This window comes from Mesoplodon mirus (genome assembly GCF_964341445.2).
Source record: "Mesoplodon mirus genome assembly, chromosome: 4".
Lineage (NCBI taxonomy): Eukaryota > Metazoa > Chordata > Mammalia > Artiodactyla > Ziphiidae > Mesoplodon > Mesoplodon mirus.
The window spans coordinates 165,534,738-165,553,061 of NC_138979.1; the positions used below are offsets into that span (position 1 = coordinate 165,534,738).

At 36.0% G+C, this 18,324-nt stretch overlaps 1 protein-coding gene across 18 annotated transcripts in view; it reads left to right on the forward strand.

Annotated features, from left to right (window-relative positions):
- NRXN3 (neurexin 3) overlaps positions 1-18,324 on the forward strand; it is a gene marked incomplete at both ends in the record, with an annotated part of 1,625,679 nt that overhangs the window by 1,576,974 nt on the left and 30,381 nt on the right. The window lies entirely within an intron of this gene.

The window sequence follows — 18,324 nt, forward strand, 5'->3', positions numbered from 1 at the left end:
AAATTGACAGGGGGTGGGACATGAAGACTTTTATATTGGATTGACATCAAAAAAACATAAAGCCAAAGTGGGGCCATAAAGATCATGTAAACCTCATGAACTGTTCTAAGTGGCAAACAAAACAAAATCAAAAACCAAAACCAAACAACCAAAAATAAATTTTTTCCATGGGATTTCAACAGCAGTTAGCATGGTATTATATTTATACTAATTTTGTTCGTTGTGTGTTTAGAGAATTTGTGTAGCAATATAACATAGTAAACACAAAATTAGGACAGAACCATGCCATGTCAACGGCTGAGATGCTTCGAAATGTATCTACTGTGCTGAAGTTGAGAGGACTTTGGCAATTAGAAGCTTCAGTGTGTTCCCCATTTGCACCCAGATACATTTTGATGTTTTATGGTCTTTCTTTATAGTGAGCTTTATATATGATATAATGTCCAGCAGGCAACTGCAGTCCCTGATTATTTCCTATCAACTTTCCCAAGTCGTCTATTTTGAGACTTGCTATAAGTTAAATATTTATATATATGTATATATATATATATATATATATATATATATATATATATAAAATAGAGAACAGATATCATCGAATTTCTGTGTATGTTTAATAGAGTTAAAAGCTGGAGTTGGGTTAGGATCTTATTTCTGTAAAGGCTAAGAGAAATAAATAGAATCTTCTAGTTGATTCTTTGGGTTGCTTTAACTTTTTTTTCCTTTTCTTTAAAAATAAAGGAGAGCCATTAAACATTTCCTTTGTTAATTCTAGAGAAATTTAAGATTCATTAAAAAAATTAGTGTAACAAAAGTGAAAATCTTCCATTTGTTACCCTAAAATTATTTACAATTTTCAGATTTTGTGGAAGCCTGACTGCTTGGTATCTTGCAAATGGCTTTGGATTCAGGAAGTTCTGTGGGTTCCTGTTCTTAACATTACATAGGGACATGTCAATAATTTACAGGGCCTTTCCATTCTGGAGTGTGATCTGTTACTTTGGACGCTCAGTTGTGTGGGAGGAAAGTAACTTTGACCCGGCTGGTCAGATTGTTTTTCAGATTATTGGGTCATAATCTCAGTGTTCTAAGTGAGGTTTTAAGTCTAAAGGGAAGATACGTCTGATCTATACCAGAACGTGGGCAACAAATTTTCATTAATTAAATAATTGATTTATTCATTCATTTAATAAATATTTCTGAGCCCTCAGGCAGGATACAGTGTTTCTCTAGATTTGAATCCTTCCTTTTCTAATAGTTTGCACAAATGTGCTGTTGGAAAATAGAATATGGAGCTTTATTATCTAACTTACCTCTCCAACAGAATTCAGTTCAACAAATATTTTTTGAGGGTCAGTTGTGTATGTTAGGTATGTGCTACATATTAAGGATTCAGATATGAATAGGGCATGATCTCCAAGACGCATGTTAAATTCACTGATTTTGTGGTCAATAATTTAAGATACCTAGATTTCAATTTGGATTCTCTGTGTATCCTTTCTCTGGTTTTCTCGCTTTCATAGCAGTGATATCTGTATATATGCAACAATGTTTATCAAATCTCTGGATATTAAGTCTTCTTATAAAAACCTAGGCTTGATCATTCTCAATTGTCACCACTGTCTTCCCCTACTACCTCCCCCTCCTACACACCGTCATCTCCATAGCAACCTCCATAAGAAGACAGAGGGCTTTTCTAGATCTCTGATTCACAAGGTCTATGGCTCCCCAGGTTGTGAGTATGTTACCATTTGGTATTGAACATAAACAGGCCCAAACTTGAAAAGCCCCAGACTAAGTCCATTTGCTTTTTAGTGACTACACAGGTGTTTCATCTGATTCAAAGCAGAGGACAGAAATTCAATGCCAGTATTTCTTGAGTGATATAATTACATGGGGCGGGTGGGGGAATAAAAACAGTTTTTAAAACAATCTGTGGTGTTCTGCAAGGGAGTATGGGAGGGAATATATAAGTAAAGCAAGTGACAGAATACCCACTCCGAAGGAGCTAACATATAGCTCCATGAGGCTGATATTGATCCCCTCTGCCTGGGATTATTTAACTCATCACATTTGAAGAATGAGCATTTCTTCCTTCTAAATTTACTCCATAAAGTATTCCTGGTAAGTGATTCAGATGCACAGGGAAATATGTCAGAGGCATATTTAATGTAGGAAGGAGATAGATATACCTATTGATGCAGAGGTTTTGCCCTGGGAACCTGATTAATACTGATGAAGGTTACATGCTTAGAGCTGTCAAGTCCTTTTTTACATTGTATGAGAAATATCTCTGTAGCCTTAAGATTTTCCAGAAATATTACAGATTAAAAATCAGAACCATCAAACCAGTTGTTTCTGGGGTTAAGTTTCACACTGCCTAAAGAGAAGTCTTCCATTGCCCATGCAGCAGTGAACAGTGGTGACATTTACATAACTTTGACATAAACTGTTAATCCTGAGATTCTATGTGAATATTGAGATTAAAATTCTAAGTTTAAACATTCTAATTCACTACCTCAGTTTCTAAAATTTTACTCTTTTCCAGGCCTGATGTTTGCTGGAAATACACTAAATTTGGCTAATCTTGTTCTATCTTACTTGAAATTACCTTATCTTCTCTTACTTTGTTACCAAATTTATGATTTTCTAGGCTGTGTCAGTAATAAGGTATTTAACTTCTACAGGTTCTTTCCTGATTAATTTAGGTCCACTGGAGGCTCTTGCTTTTCATAAATTTGTGTAAACTTTTCATAACTTTAGTATATGTTATATTCAACAACTTTTGTGTTCATGTGGGCATCAAATTTTAAATGAAATATTTCTTTGGGTTTCAAAGCTGCTGGTTTTGAGTCAGATGTAAGCAAATGACTTTTATACTCACAACCCACTTTGACATTTAGGGATCACCCTGGTTTGGTGTAGCTTAGTTGTGTAGCTTAGTTCTTTAAGGACAACTTAAATTTTTTTAGAGTGTGGTTGATGATAGTTTAGAAACCTTTTACATCCAGTGGATTTCAAGTTTTCTCTGTATATTTTTGCTGGAACATATGTAAATGAGTTTTTTTTTTTTAAAGCCTAAATCATGAGAACAAGGCAGAGTGAAAACTCAATTAGTATTTGTTGACTGAATTTGTATGACTCTCAAAATACCTCATAATCTTAAATTAAAATTGGAGATTTTTCATACCTCTCACTTCATCTCCCTTTAAACAGCTAAATAAAACCTGGTGAATTATTTTTAAATATATGATTTCATACAAGTAAGTATCGCCCTAATAAAATCCATGTTTCTTTAGCAAAAATAATTCTCTACCTTACCCTGTCCCTTCTTTTGCTGGGAACTAGATCATTTTATAGTGAGTTGCATTTTCTGGACATTTGCTTTGAGAACCCGGAATTGAAATTGTGAACTATAAAGTCATAATGAATCCATCTGTATCAAATAAATATATTCAGAAGAATATTTGAATAACTGTTCAAGTACATAAAGTTGAGGGTCAGGATTTTAACTTTCCTAATTTGTAAACATTGATTGTGTCCCCTACAAAAGAAGGAGGTGTCTATTTGATATTTTAGATTTATGTCTTTGCATATAAACCCTTTTCTTCCCAACTACACTTCTATTGATGTTAAATTGTGCAGTAAATGCATATTTCATTGTCCTTCTTACCTCTTCTTAATAAACAACAACAACAAATAGACAAGCTGGAGAGGATTCAAATAACCACTAGGAAATGGGATTCTCTCATGAGATTGTGGAAGCCAAATAAAAATTAAGGTCTTTAGTAAGTTTACCTTCATGATCTAAAATGTGGGAATGGATTATGAAATACAGATAAAGGGTTTAAATTCACTTTTCACTCCTTCTCTCTCCCTCCCCCCAACTCCTATGCCCAGTGTCTCCATCTTTCAGAAAAAAAAAAATAACATCAAAACTAATGTATTGTCAGATTCGCTTCTGTATATTTAAAAATTATCAATTGTCTGAATTTTATGTGGTTTATGGTCTTAAGATTCTAAAAATCGTGGGGGCAGGGTTCAAAGAGCAGAGGAGAAAAGTGAAAAAAAGTGCCTTTTGCACCTGAGAAATGGGCATGGCAGTAATTAACAACTATATTGATTCATCCAGCCATTATCTAGGGATACATTTTTCTGGGTGTCAGTTAGCTGGGGGTTTTTGCCTCCACTTTTGTTAGGTGTCCTTTGATCAAATCTCAAGGGACAGCACTTGCACCAGAGGGCAGACAGTAAAAGGAAGTAAAGATGAAACACATCCATCTATCAGTAGGACTGTGCTAAACAACTTATAATGGTTGGATTGAGGGAGATGTTTAAACTAATGGTAGTAATCTGAGATCCCAAAATAATTACTATCCCCAGAGTGATTCTCAGATGTATTTTTACTTCTCAAATCTACAGTCCTCACATTTGCATTTGGTGTTATTGCTACTTTGTTCCTCTTTGTTACCCAACCCATTACGGTGACAGTTAAATTTGGCAAAACACCAAGAGCTTATCCCCATTTATGTTCTCCAGGTAGACCTGGGTTCTTAGTCTTTAGCAGTTTGAGATGCCTCAGTAAAGTATTTATAATATGAAAATCTGGCACTGAATTGTTAAAAGCTCAGCAAATCCTTAGAGTTTTTATTTGCTGGAACATTGTGGAGGACGCAGCTGAAGTGTTAAGACAATAATAATTTTCTAATAAAGGATAGGAAGAAAGAGAGCTTTATTTTTCAGAATCCATAGATGAAAAATAATAAGTGTGCTGATTATCGACCTTAAATATGATGTTGGTAATCTTAAGAGTTTATAGAAATGCATTTTGTCATTCGTGTCTCCAGCAAACTTGAAGTTAGCAACTTGTATATTTTCATTACAAATAAATAGATTTTTATTTAATTTTAGAAAGATTTTTCCATATGGAAACTCAGGATTGATAAATAGAATCATGTTTAAATAATCATCAGTCAAGTAACTATTCAGTGTGTAGTTGAATAGTAAATGCCTAAATGAAATGCCATAGGAATGTTTGAGTCACAATGTCCAGAATTCACCTTGAATTTTAGGGTTCACCTAAAAACACTTTGAATAAAGTTATAATAGAAGTAATCTGAGAAATGTTTTAGCTTCGGAAAGAAGGATGTAAGTAGATGTAAATTTCATTAATTTAATTAATCATTATTGGCTGTGGACATGAGTAATTTTTACATTTGAGCTCTAATACATGTTCAATGTACACAAAGCAAACAGCTATTCACATATTTAGGTCTAGGTTAAATCCCACCAATTTTTGAATTTCCTTCATTGATTTATAAATTAATAGAGTACATTCATGGGTTATAATGTTCCTAATTTAATGGTATAGTTTCTATCTTCATTCATTAGCCCACTCAGTGATAAGTTGCATCACTTTTTTATAACCCACCTCCACCCCAGCCCAAGCTAATTTTTAAGTGACTGGAGCAAATATGTGGCCTTTAAAGCCCTAATGATAAAATGCTTTGAAAATTAGAATAAGGATAGAAATATAAGTATAGGAAAATCAGCTAATTGGCTATTAGGCCATTGATAGTGCGGGCATGGTGTGCATAAAATGTGGGTTGATCATTATCATTGATTTTATAACCAGAACAACAAATCTAATAACAAAAGTGGTAAAAATGAAAAAAAATTCTATTCATCTCCATTACCCAAGGATTTTTGGTGATGTTGGGAAGGAGAGGGAATCAATAAGATCAGTGTGTAAGTATATACACTTCCAGTTGAAAGTGTAATAAATCACTTATTTATGCAACAGTTTTTAGTGACTACTATGTATAAACACTGGAGTAGGTTCTAGGAAATTAAAAACAAGATGAGACTCCTTCCAGGATTTCATAGTCTATTAGGGAAGACAGATACAAAAATAAGGGGAATAAAAGCAAAGGAGGGATAAGAAGGGAAGAAACAATGTAGACAATGAATGGAAATGCCTAGAATATTATCAGAACTCAATTCGAAGGAGAGGTCTCTAATTCAGCAGTTAGCACACCCCATCCAAGGACAGGCAAGAAAAACCACAGATGATGCCACCCAGTGGCAGAATCAATTAACCCCAGGGAGCATTCTTCTATATCTTAGTTTGGGGGCACAGAATTTCTGATTCGTTATGGTTGAAAAATTAGTACTACACATATACGGTATGGCCTAGGGCCAGAGCTTCTTAGGTAATAGGTTAAGGATGGGCGTGTTGAAGAGAGAATTTCAAGCCAGACTTCCTGATTTCAAATGCCATGAGAACTTCCTGATTTCAAATGCCAGTGCAAGTAGTTGTTAAGGAGTGAGCTTAATGAAATCATTAAGCAAGTCCCCGCACCCGAGAAAAATTAATAAATAAAGAGGGATTGGGTTTTAAAAGAGAGGCTTTTATGTGTTTTCTTTTATTCTTTTTGTTCTGTATTTTTTCTCCCATAAGCCCCAATATATATACTGTGTGTACATATATATATTTATGTATGTGTGTATACTAAATATATAGAGCCTATTGTTCCATATATATATAGACACAGTATAAATGATATTAGAATAATGTAAACAGAGATTAACAACAGCCCCTGCCATCAGCCACGTCTTTACACAGAAATTCATACCATCATTCTTACATCAGCCAACATAGACATGCATGATACTGTTTTAACTTGGTGGAAAAGCATGTTAACTTTTCTTTAGGTTTTGTTTTTTTCTTTATCATAATTATAATGATGATTCCATAACTCAATTTTCCTTGGGAGGGGTAGAGAGAAAAAATTATACAGATATATCTATCCATATACACACATTTCTGTGTATATATATAAATAGATATATACTTTGTATATATTTGAAAAACATTTTCTGTTATTTCACCTCATCTTGTGCCGCATGAATTTTTGGTGGTTCAGTTTATTTTGTTTTGATTCATATTTAGTATTTTGGTCATTATGGCTATTTTTAACTCATTGCTATACTTTTTTGAGTCATTATTTTTTAAATACTGAGAGATATATAGATATACAAATCAACCAAGGCAACAAAATCTTTTCTTGCCATCCTAATCTCAAATTTCTCCCCTTCAGCATATCCCTCCAGTATTTATGCTCAAAACAAAACAAACACCAACAAAATCCAAGAAAGTTGTGTACAAATGAATGAAGTACTTTGTTTTCCTCTTCTTCCTCCTATATATTTTTTATTTAAATTTTCTCCTTTCCCCTTTTTATTTTTCCTTATATCTGCACAGGCCACTTGTCTTTACTCTCCCCTTTATGACAATGCATTTCATTGAAAAAAAGGACGAATGAGCCAGAAAAAAAATAATAGTAATGAAAGAAAAACATGCAAAAAGAACAGAGAAACACATCCCTCTCCACAAATTTCAGATGGCATAAAAAGAATTTTATTGCAGATATAGACTATTTGTTGTATCTTTTATTTCTGGACAAGCCCAGGATCATTGTGTGGCATGCAGTGAGAGTTTTATAGCTAATCAACTAACCATGGCCTCCATCACCAGTGCATGGGCTATAATAACGCCATCTCGTGTTTCATTCAAGTGATACATCCAGGCTAACCCAGCAAGTCCAGTTATGAGTTGTGGGGATAACTTTCTTTTGTAGTTATAATTTCATGGGTTCTCATCTTTATTATTATTTCCACGGGATCACAGCAGCCCCAAGAGCTGCCCTCGCAGCATCTCTGTGTGGTTTTGTTCTTGTGCTTGCTTTCCTTGGTACAGCAGTCAAGCATGCATTTCGTCTGGCACATCTGTCTTGCCATCTTGTCTTGGAGTCCACTGTCTTGGTGTCGTTCTGTGATTCTGTTCTCTGTTTGTAATATGTGGTTTGAAATCCTCTCCCTTTATTTCTCACTCCCCTATTGTTTCTCTTTTTAACCTTACCTTTAGGGAACTTCACAAAGAAGCAAAACAAATTTTCAGTCGAATTGTAAGGCTGATAACTGGTTTGCATCTGGAGGTCATAAGTTGCACTTCTTACCTGGCTAAGGAGGCAAAACTTACAGTGGAAAATTATTAATGATAATAGCTAAACAAGCTCCCTGTCAACAACAATAAGAAACCCTTGTTGATTTCTTTGGCATGATTAAATGGGCTTACTGCTAAAGGGATTTCATGTAAGAGCTAATTTCCAAGGAGTTTTCCCATAGATTATCCATCTTCTAGTTAGACGTTTTCTTCAGGAACAAATCAACAGAAAATTTTTTCAGAATACGCTAGTGAGGAGCGTCATCATTTCTGCTATATAGAGCAGTGTCTGTTCCTGAATTGGTGAGGAATTAGTGGAAATATGAATGTGTTTTATTATAAAATTTATTTGTTTATGTATTTTAACCTAAAATATAAATGTGTTTGGCAAGGGAAAGTAAAAAAAAAAAAAAAAAAAAATCTTTTTAACTCACTGTTTCTACCTCATGCATATTTCAAGGTAAGATTATCTTTTGATCTTTCTGAGTCAAATGATACATATTTTATTTTTTAATTCATGGAAGCATTAGAGAGTCAACACTTTGACTTAGACCTAAATTCTTTCTTTTTTCTCTTTTCAAAGAATAAGACATACACAATAACTTTAGTTCTGAGAATTGAGTCTGAATTTCTTGAGAGAAAGGTGGAAGACAGTGCCCAGTTAATTATTCAGATGCTGGATTATACTGTGATTACCCAGGAAATTTGCCACATAACTTGGAATGATTTGGTCTGTTTGATACTTATAGTATGAAAATGAATTTTTGTAACAAATTCAACCTCCTTATCCATAAAGGTTGAACAAGAGAGTATAAAATAGGTCTGAAATGAATTGATAGATTGATTTTTGAAATAGGATCTTAAGGTTAAAAAGTCCATATTTTTAACCTGGAGAAGAGAAAGCGTTTCAAGGAAGATGGTTTTATGATGAGATGTTTCAGTCATGTCAATGTAGCTCTTTGCTCTTCTTAAGGGTACAGGGGAAGGGCACAGGAAGTGGAAATTTGTGGGGTCTATGGGCTAAGAACTTTATAATGAAGGAAGGAAGGGAGAGAGTGAAGGAGGAAGAGAGAGGGCAGATAAGGAAGGAGGGAGGGAAAGCTGGAGGAGGGAGGGGGTATTCCTGATGAGTCAGGTATAGTAGCTTGCTGATAAATGATAAGAACCAGCACACACGTAGACACACACAGCCTTAATCTGTAGTGTGTGACAGTTTCTATAGTATAAAATATTCCCTCTGTGGCTGATTTCAAGCCACAGATATGACAATATTAAACTCAGAATTGGGAAGTAATGCTCATGAGCACACGATTATACACTTTTTTCACCATACAGATACCATGGATATCAATGAACTTGAGTTTTAAGCTTTTATTACCTTTGTTTTTAATAGAATGTATTCATATGTGTGTGTGTATATATATGTGTGTGTGTGTGTGTGTGTGTGTGTGTGTGTGTGTATATATATATATATATATATATATATATATATATATATATATATATATCTTTGGTAATGGCTATGTTTAACAACCAACTTGGAAAATTCCTGAAAATGTAGCAGTCAGCTATCATGAGCTGGCTCTGGCATGTCACTGGCTAAGGTGCTACACTGTGCCGGGTGCATTCAAACATGGTATTTTATTTAAAACTCATTTTCAGTTATTATAATATAGAAACTATTGTGGCCATCTTACAATTGAGAAAATCAGGACTCAAAAAGTTTGCTTTTCCAAGGTCACATGCCTGCACATAGTGGCAGAGGTAAGGTTCAAACCCAAATCTGTTTGAAAATAGATAACTCTTATTTCTACTGCAGTGTGCACAGAGGATTGGGCTTAAACACTTATCAGAGCACTACATTTTAGAACTATGACATGCTCATTTGTGGAGCTTTCACTAATTTTGTTTCCTCAAAATAGAGTTTCCAAAAATTCGTCCCTTAGTAACATGAAGATGAACAGGATATTTCTTAGGTTTCCAACTTTTGTTTCTCGAGCTTTGGAAAGACTATAATAGCTGCATTTCTTAGCACATAATTATAATATTCAGCATGATTCCATTACTCAGTTGTTATGTTTTTGTAACTTTTAAAACATAATGAACTTTATTCATTTACTTGATGCATGTTAATTAACCAACTTCACAGTGAAATATATCAGTGCCCTTTACTTCCACATTTTCCCATAAAACTAGTATATTAATACTTAAAACAGCATGAGAACCATTGTATTGCAGAAAATGACTGCAACTTGAAAAAATAATTTTACTGTGAGATACTCAATCATTGCTTTGTGAAAGAGTTTGAGAAATCTGGGAATTAAAAAGGAAAGTGTGGACCTTGCCCTTCTACTTTGACAATATACAGTCTCTGACTGAGTTGCTGATGGTACAATATTTTACTTTGACTTAATGTCAGCTTTAGCTGCCCCTGTGGTCCACTTTCAGTGACAGCACACATAATATTGAATAAAGCCCCTTGAAGTGATTTCTAGGCCTTCATCTGTAAGTTTTCCACTGCTACATCTTTGTTCCTTCATTCAGTAAATATTCATTGAGCTTTTACTATATGCAGGTAGAGTTCTAAATACGTTACATTGTTAACTCCCTTAATCCTCATAACAATCCCCTGAGGGGCTTTATCATCATCTCCATTTTAAAGATGAGTAAACTGAGGCACAGAGGAGCCAAACGGATGGTCCCAAGGCCACACAGCAAGGAAGTAGGAGAAATGGGATTTAAACCCAAGACAGTGGGGCCCTGAGCCCACACAGGAATCACTATGTTATACAGTCTCATTATATAGTATTCTCCATTGACCCATATATAGAAATAGCTACCTGCCTCTTTGATAATAATGAAAGAAGGTTTGTGTATTGAGTATATTAAATGATTGGGAAATACTTGTTAGATGGATTAATTACTGTGTATCTGAAAGGCTTTGAAAACCTTGGTTGATAGGGGTTATGAAATTGTTTAGCTATGATTTATCCAAACAGCTGTGATTTAAACGACTTACTGTGGCTTCCTGCAAGGTGGAATGGTTCCACTATTCAGGATGAAAACCATCACTTACGTGAGGTTAGTCCTTCTTGATGTCACCTGTGTAATTGTGCACTGGGGACTTCTAGCTCCCTGCTTGTCAGCAGACCTGTTTAGAGCATATGATCAGGAAACAGCCACCTTTAACTGATGTTAGGATTCTAAGAATAGAGGCTCGTAGTGAGAGCTCTGGTGAGATGCTGAATTTTCTTCATTTCTGAGATAATTCTGTTCTTTGAACACAGTGTTTTTGATGTTACAGCTAATAGACAGCAACAAAAGAAGTGAATGTGTACCTGAGAGGATGCATTTCTTACCTTAGTCCCTTTCTGACATCTGTGTACTCTTGACATTTCTTAAATTCCTACTCATGTGTTTATCTTCTCTTTCATTTTTCTCACTTCCTTGCATTATATGTCTCAAACTATATAAAAGGAAAAATCAAAACAAAACCCCAAACCTTTTCTGGGCCCTTGAATTTTCTATGCAAGAAAAGAATCTTAAAGGATTTATTAAGGACTAAAATTCACAATGAAATAGCAAGTACCTTTTTAAAGCTGGGTTTGCTTTTATTAGAATCTTTCCAAGGAAAGTATAGCTTGCTTAAGCATCTGAGGGTCTCATTACAAATTATATCCATCCTGACCAATCCGGAAGCCTAAACTGGGAAATCTGTAGAGTTGAAAATGCTTGAGGACCCTCTGTTGTTGAATTCTGCTTTCATCTTAGCTTTGAAGCAGATACCCCCGTTTTACTAAAAGATCATGGCAATATTATATTGCTAAGTCTTCAAATTTTTCTGCCTAATCACTCAGAGCAAAAGCCAATAAAGAGCCAGAGAGTAAACATTTTAGACTTTGGGAATCTCACAATCCCTGTCATAACTACTCAACTCTGTTGTCGTAACACAAAGGCAGCCATAGACAATACATAAATGAATGATTATGGCTGTGATTCCATATAACTTGATTTTAAAAAGCAGGCATCAAGCTGAATTTCGGTAGTCTACTGACCCTTGATCTAGAGAAATCTGATAGGTTAGGAATTTTCTTTTTTAAAAGATGAATTCTTCTTGCACATTTTATGGTCAATCTTAATAAACATTTGTTGAGTTCCCCACTAAGCACGTGAGACCACATAGGATGTGGAAGGACATTGGAAGCTCATTTCTCACCATTGTTTTGAATATGCGCATTATCTCATATATGAAACTTGATTTAAAAAAAAAAGCAGGGCTTCCCTGGTGGCGCAGTGGTTGAGAGTCCGCCTGCCGATGCAGGGGACACGGGTTCGTGCCCCTATCCTGGAAGATCCCACATGCCGCGCAGCGGCTGGGCCCGCGAGCCATGGCCGCGGAGCCTGTGTGTCCGGAGCCTGTGCTCCGCAACGGGAGAGGCCACAGCAGTGAGAGGCCCGCGTACAGCAAAAAAAAAAAAAAAAAAAAAGCAAATGTACAAAACCAGGGTCCCCTCCCCACAGCGTGTACACTGCCTTTTTTGTAAGTGCTTGATTTTTTGCCCTTCCTTTTGCACATCTGTCTTTTGTACTCTGTGCCTCCGCTGGGGTGTGGGCTGCATCCTTCCTGCTTTCAGACCTCTTCGGCAGTAGTTTCTTTGAACTCCAGCCCACATACTGTGTCACATCGCAGTAATTCTTCCCCAAACCTTGGCTGTGGGTTATCGAGCTGACAAATGTCTAAATGACTGAGATATGATATTTGCAACCTGCTGAGAACCTCCTCTTTTCCTGTACTTTTTGATTTGTAGCTTTATAAGTTTTGTGGGGAAAGTGAGAAAAACATTCTTGGTGACACAGGCAGTGAATGAGGAGAACAGAATTGAAGGGGCACAATATATAGGACTCCTTCCTGCACTGCAGGCAAAAGCATTTATTTATATCTTAGTCCTCTGAATGTTGGAGGCAAAGGATTATTCAGTAGGGTGCAGGATGGAGCATCCAATATCCTGAGGAGAAGAATGTGTTCTACCACCTGGCAACAGATTAGACAGGAGCAGGCTATGAAAATACAGGTACAAGCCACATTTAGTGTTACTGCAGAAGTGGCATTTGTTACTTTAGGATTTGACTCCATAAATTAATGCTTAGTCCCTTTAGCATCTTTAACATTAGAAATCTGCGGAAAAGAAATACAAAAGACTCGTATAAGAACAACATCAAGTAAACTATGAAACCAGATTCTAATGTATCCCAACCCCAGAGGGAGCATAAGATTAACTTTTGGAAGGCAGAATGCTAAGTAATGACATTATGAGCTTTCTCCATTAGCAAGGCCCCTTGTTGTGGTATTGTGCCTGGCGTTGTGAGGTTCTGAACTATGACTCAAGAAGAAAGCAAAAAAAGAAATGCAGAGTTGATGCAGGAAAGGAAGAAAGACGGCGCCATCAGGAAGGACTTTGGGGGCAGGAGGTACACGGGTTGACTTTTCAAACAACATAATTTAGAATTAGTGTTTTAAAAGCCTCTGAGATCAAAGGGATAATAGAAAACAAGAGTAAAACAAGGGTAAATTAAGCACTGTTGATGGCCTGATAGGGACATAGCAAAATGCAGTAAAGTCTCCATCTTCTTCTCCCTTTATGCTTGCAATAGCCTGGTATTTTCCTATGTGGTTGGTTGGTTTATTCACTTGCTTATTTGCTTGTTTGTTTGTTTACATTTAGTTATTTCTAGCTTTCCCTATAAAAGCAAATGGGCAAACTCAGTCCCCAGGGGCCAGCCGTGTAACGTGATGAGATGAAATAGACAAGGGTGACACAGGTGACACAACAGATGACACATCTGCAATAGCGAGAACTCATCAACCAGGGAGAACACACCCTCATTTAATAGCATTCAAATTAAATATTTTTAAAACATTAAAATAAAAACAAACCCTATGAAAGTCAAGCAAGTTTCAACAATGAGAGACGCATAGTGTGGTTTTTTTTTTCAATTTTCATTGGAGTATAGTTGATTTACAATGTTATGTTAGCTTCAGATGTACAAGCAAAGTGAATCAGTTATACATATACATATATCCACTCTTTTTTAAGATTCTTTTCCCATATAAGCCATTGCAGAGTACTGAGTAGAGTTCCCTAGACACACAGTGTTTTTAAGTTTATTTTTTTAAGACTATTTTTTTTAATTCCTTTAGATCTAACCGCTTCATCAAGTTTGAAGAATGTGCTCTTAGTAAGATTTCTGGTTAAGATATCTCTCGGTGACCTTGAGTATCGAATTAAACAGAGCAATTCCTCTTTTAAGCTCCCGTAAAGCTAAAGGCCTTTTTCGAAATTTTAAAAATTATAATCTTAAAGTTTACATAACTTTTAAGAGTATATGCTTGAAGAGCTTTTGAGTTCATTGTAATGATTTTGTTTTAGGTAACAAAAGTAAAACCTACATAGGTAAATTGATTTGTTCAAGGTCACTGAATTAGTTTCCATTAGGGTTGGAATTAAATCCTGAGTGTCCTAAATCCATAATCCATGCTGTTTTACTGATACTGTGTATCAAGGTTTTTTTTAAAGAGCCCAGAGCTTTTTATTTTAAACTGAGATAGCATTCAACAGAGAATTCAGAGGAAATGTGTGGAAATTGGTCATCTTCTTTCCACTGGACATTGTTGCCACACAAGACAGTATACTTATTGACCAATTTAGGGGTCAAATCTACAACTCTCTATTGGTCACTAGGGGACCAACTAAGAGATTATGGGCACATGGTGAAGCAATTCGTTTAAGTAGCTCGTGGTACACACTCAACAAATGTATGCTCTAGAGATGCATGGTCAGTGATATCACCTTCCTACATGGAGGACAGATTATTAGACAAATGAGAACAGTGATTCCCAAGCTCAAAAGCAAAACTAGTGTCAAGCTATGCCAAACCTTCACTGATCCATGGTGAACTGAGAAAAGTAAGGACAATATAGTGAGTTTCCACAAAGTTAAATTTACAGAACTTCCCTATGTTCTGAGATTATATCTTCTGTTTGGGGAGGGGGCGGTTCTTGATGGTTAAAATCAACGTCTTTTATGAAAGTAGTGTTTTGTTCCTGTTTGTAGCATCTTTAACTGATTAAAAGTTGGCAACTGGATGTTAGTCATTCCCCATAGATTTTTCTTTTATGTTTTTCTTGTCTCTGAAAACAAATAAACCAGCCTCCCAAAACCAGAAAACTTTAAAGAGATTTAAAGTGTTATCTATGTTGCCACAGCTAGATTTAGTAAATTTTGAAAACTGAAAACCTTTCTAAGTCTAAAATTTTTTATGAACTAAATGATCTTAAGACCAAGCTGTTTATTTCACTGAGACCCCAGGAAGTTATTATTCCAGGCATAGGTCACTTAGATATTAAGTATAAGAGAGTTTTTGAATTTCAGTACAAAAAATAGATTAAAGACACAAAATAGAATGGGAGATTTCAAAAAAATTCTAGAATACCTGTTACTGGAAGGACACAATCAGTTTGTAAACAAAAAAACTTATGGAAAAATTGAAATTTCTAAGGACTCCAATCTAAACCTAGAATTTTTTCTCAGTTTAAGTCTTATTGCAAAGTAGAGAGGACTATTTTGAAGAGCTGAATGAGCCTATAGTTGAGATAACACGATCCATCTCTGTGTCAAGAGGAGGTCAAAACCTTAGTCCCCAGATAAAAGGAAGGATGTGACCTATACTAAAGGCAGCTACTGAATTTGTCCCCATAGTTCTCCTTTCCTCCCACCATTTCAGTCTCTTGGGCAATCTATACCAATAACCTCTTGCTTCATGAAATTTATTATCTAAATATTGAAAGTATTATATTTAATTTAGCCTAATAAAAAGGCACATCAAGTTTATTGAGAAATCAGGAGTTGGTGTTTTGCATCTGGTATAAGGATTATATTATCATTAACAGACTTAACAGTGATTATTATCAGGTGGTGGTCAGTGAGTAATTTTTATTTTGTTATTCATACTCCAAAATTTCTATGTTGAGTATGTATTACATTTGTAATTAAAAAGAAAGGCTCTCTCTATATATAGATTTTATTTTATTATTATTTTTATTTATTTATTTATTTTTTTTTTACAGTACGCGGGCCTCTCACTGTTGTGGCCTCTCCCGTCGCGGAGCACAGGCTCCAGACGCGCAGGCTCAGCGGCCATGGCTCACGGGCCCAGCCGCTCCGTGGCCTGTGGGATCTTCCCGGACCGGGGCACGAACCCGTGTCCCCTGTATCGGCAGGCGGACTCTCAACCACTGCACCACCAGGGAAGCCCTCTCTATATATTTTAATGTAAAAGAATATTAAGAGGCCAACAAGGGAACCCTTGTGAATATTTAGATATAGGAACTCTGCCAGACCCATAATTGGAAAAAAGTCATGAATCCTGTCTTTCCCGTGAGTTTGAATTAAGTCCATGATTTAAGCCCTGCAAGGAAAGCTACTAGAAGAATTCAAAGATAATGATAATGTTGATACGGAGGACTCTGGATAGCCGAGCATGCACCAATTCCCTAGGGTCAGTCCTGTTCATCAACTGACAAATGGTCCATGGACACACCAGGTGGTTATACAGCAGCAGTAGGCACGAGGTATCCTGCAAATGACCCACTACCAGAAAGTATAAAATCTTTGCTTGGAAACCAGGAACACAGATGGGTTGTGAAGTGGTCTTCAACAGACACTTGGGAATATGATTGGTTCTTTAACCCAACTTTTAGGTGTCACGTACATCCTCACTGCCTGACCACTCCTCATCTGTACATATGCTTGTTAGATGTAATAAGTAGATGAAAGAATGCAGTTGCAGAGAGTTGCAGAGAAGTAATTAAAAACTTTGCATTCCTCTCTCTCTACCTCCCTCTTCTTCCCTCTCCCTTGATAGGATGGCCAGAAAATTAAGCCAGCTGTAGATTAATTGAGACGCTCTTCCATGTAGGGAACATCTGTCACTGCTGCTATAAGGATCGTATGAACAAATTAAAATATTTGATTACCTTTAATCCAAAAGAATGTGGCAGTCTCTTCAGTCATGTAGCTTATTGGAGTTTTTTGGTGGTTCTTTTTTTTTTTTTTTCATGCAAAGCTTATGACTGTAGTCCTTCCCTGAAGCTGTGAGATCTTTCAGCAGATGTTGTTTTCCATGTCTTTACCCTTTCTCTTGTGAAAGGGGGAAAAATCCCTGAACAAAAGCAATTTTGGTGATAGGCAGAAAAGGTCTATATCATGAACGTATTTTTAGAAACAGCTGGTAAAACAAATGTTCCAAATGTGATGCGTGGAGCATGTCTATTCAAACAACAGGGTTGTTTAAAGATAAAAGCAGCCACTTTTAAATATCAGCACTAGCAGTGATTTCCACACATATTTAAGAGACGGGAGAGCTTGCCAAGACTTTTTGATTTCTGTTTTGTTTTCTGGGACAAAGTCTTTCACTCTTGTGGCTTTGTTAGTGAGTGCATTTATCAGAAGCTGCCCATCAAATAGTTAAAATTGTGACTATCATCACATGGAAAATATTTTTAAATTTACGTATAACTGATTTTTTAAAACTGTGCTTTATACTTCTAAGAATGTTCCTTTTTAATAGCATCTACCTGTAGTCCAGAAGATCGAAATGGGAAATTGATAATGTGCTTAAATTATCACTGATCTTATAAGCCATGTTTCAAAAAAAGTCAGGCAGTGCTGCCAAGGGGCAAACATTTGTATTTGTAGCCATTAAAAAATCTGATGTCACTTTTCATTTGCCACATTCAGAGGCTGCCTTATGACCTTCCCTTGTCATGACTTCATTTGTTTACTGAATTGTTTTGTTCTGGAGCCACTGCCAAATGCCATTTCATAGATTGGTGAAATAATTCTTTATTGTATTTTTACAGTCATTCCAATTTCCAAATTACTTTCTGCTTCTCTCTGGGTCAGGCATTGCACAAACGCTGATTTGTATTATTGAACTTGATAAGCAGATGTTCACCTTACCAGCTGCCATTCATGTTGACTTTTTCCTCCACTTCCTTCACCATGGTTCTATTTTCATCTCAGAAACATTCAGTAGTGCCTCAAGGAGCCATAGTCACCATGTTGGACCAGGTGGGATCTTAGCCACTGAGAAAGTCTTCATGTTTTAATGATGCTCAAAGAACAATCTTCAGTACCTCCTTCCCTTCACCCTCCGCCCCCACCCCATGGGGCACAATGCTTACTCAATAGATGGAACTGAGAAATTTGAAAAGCACTTCACTTTCATTTTACTCATTAAATAAACACAAGAAAGCTATC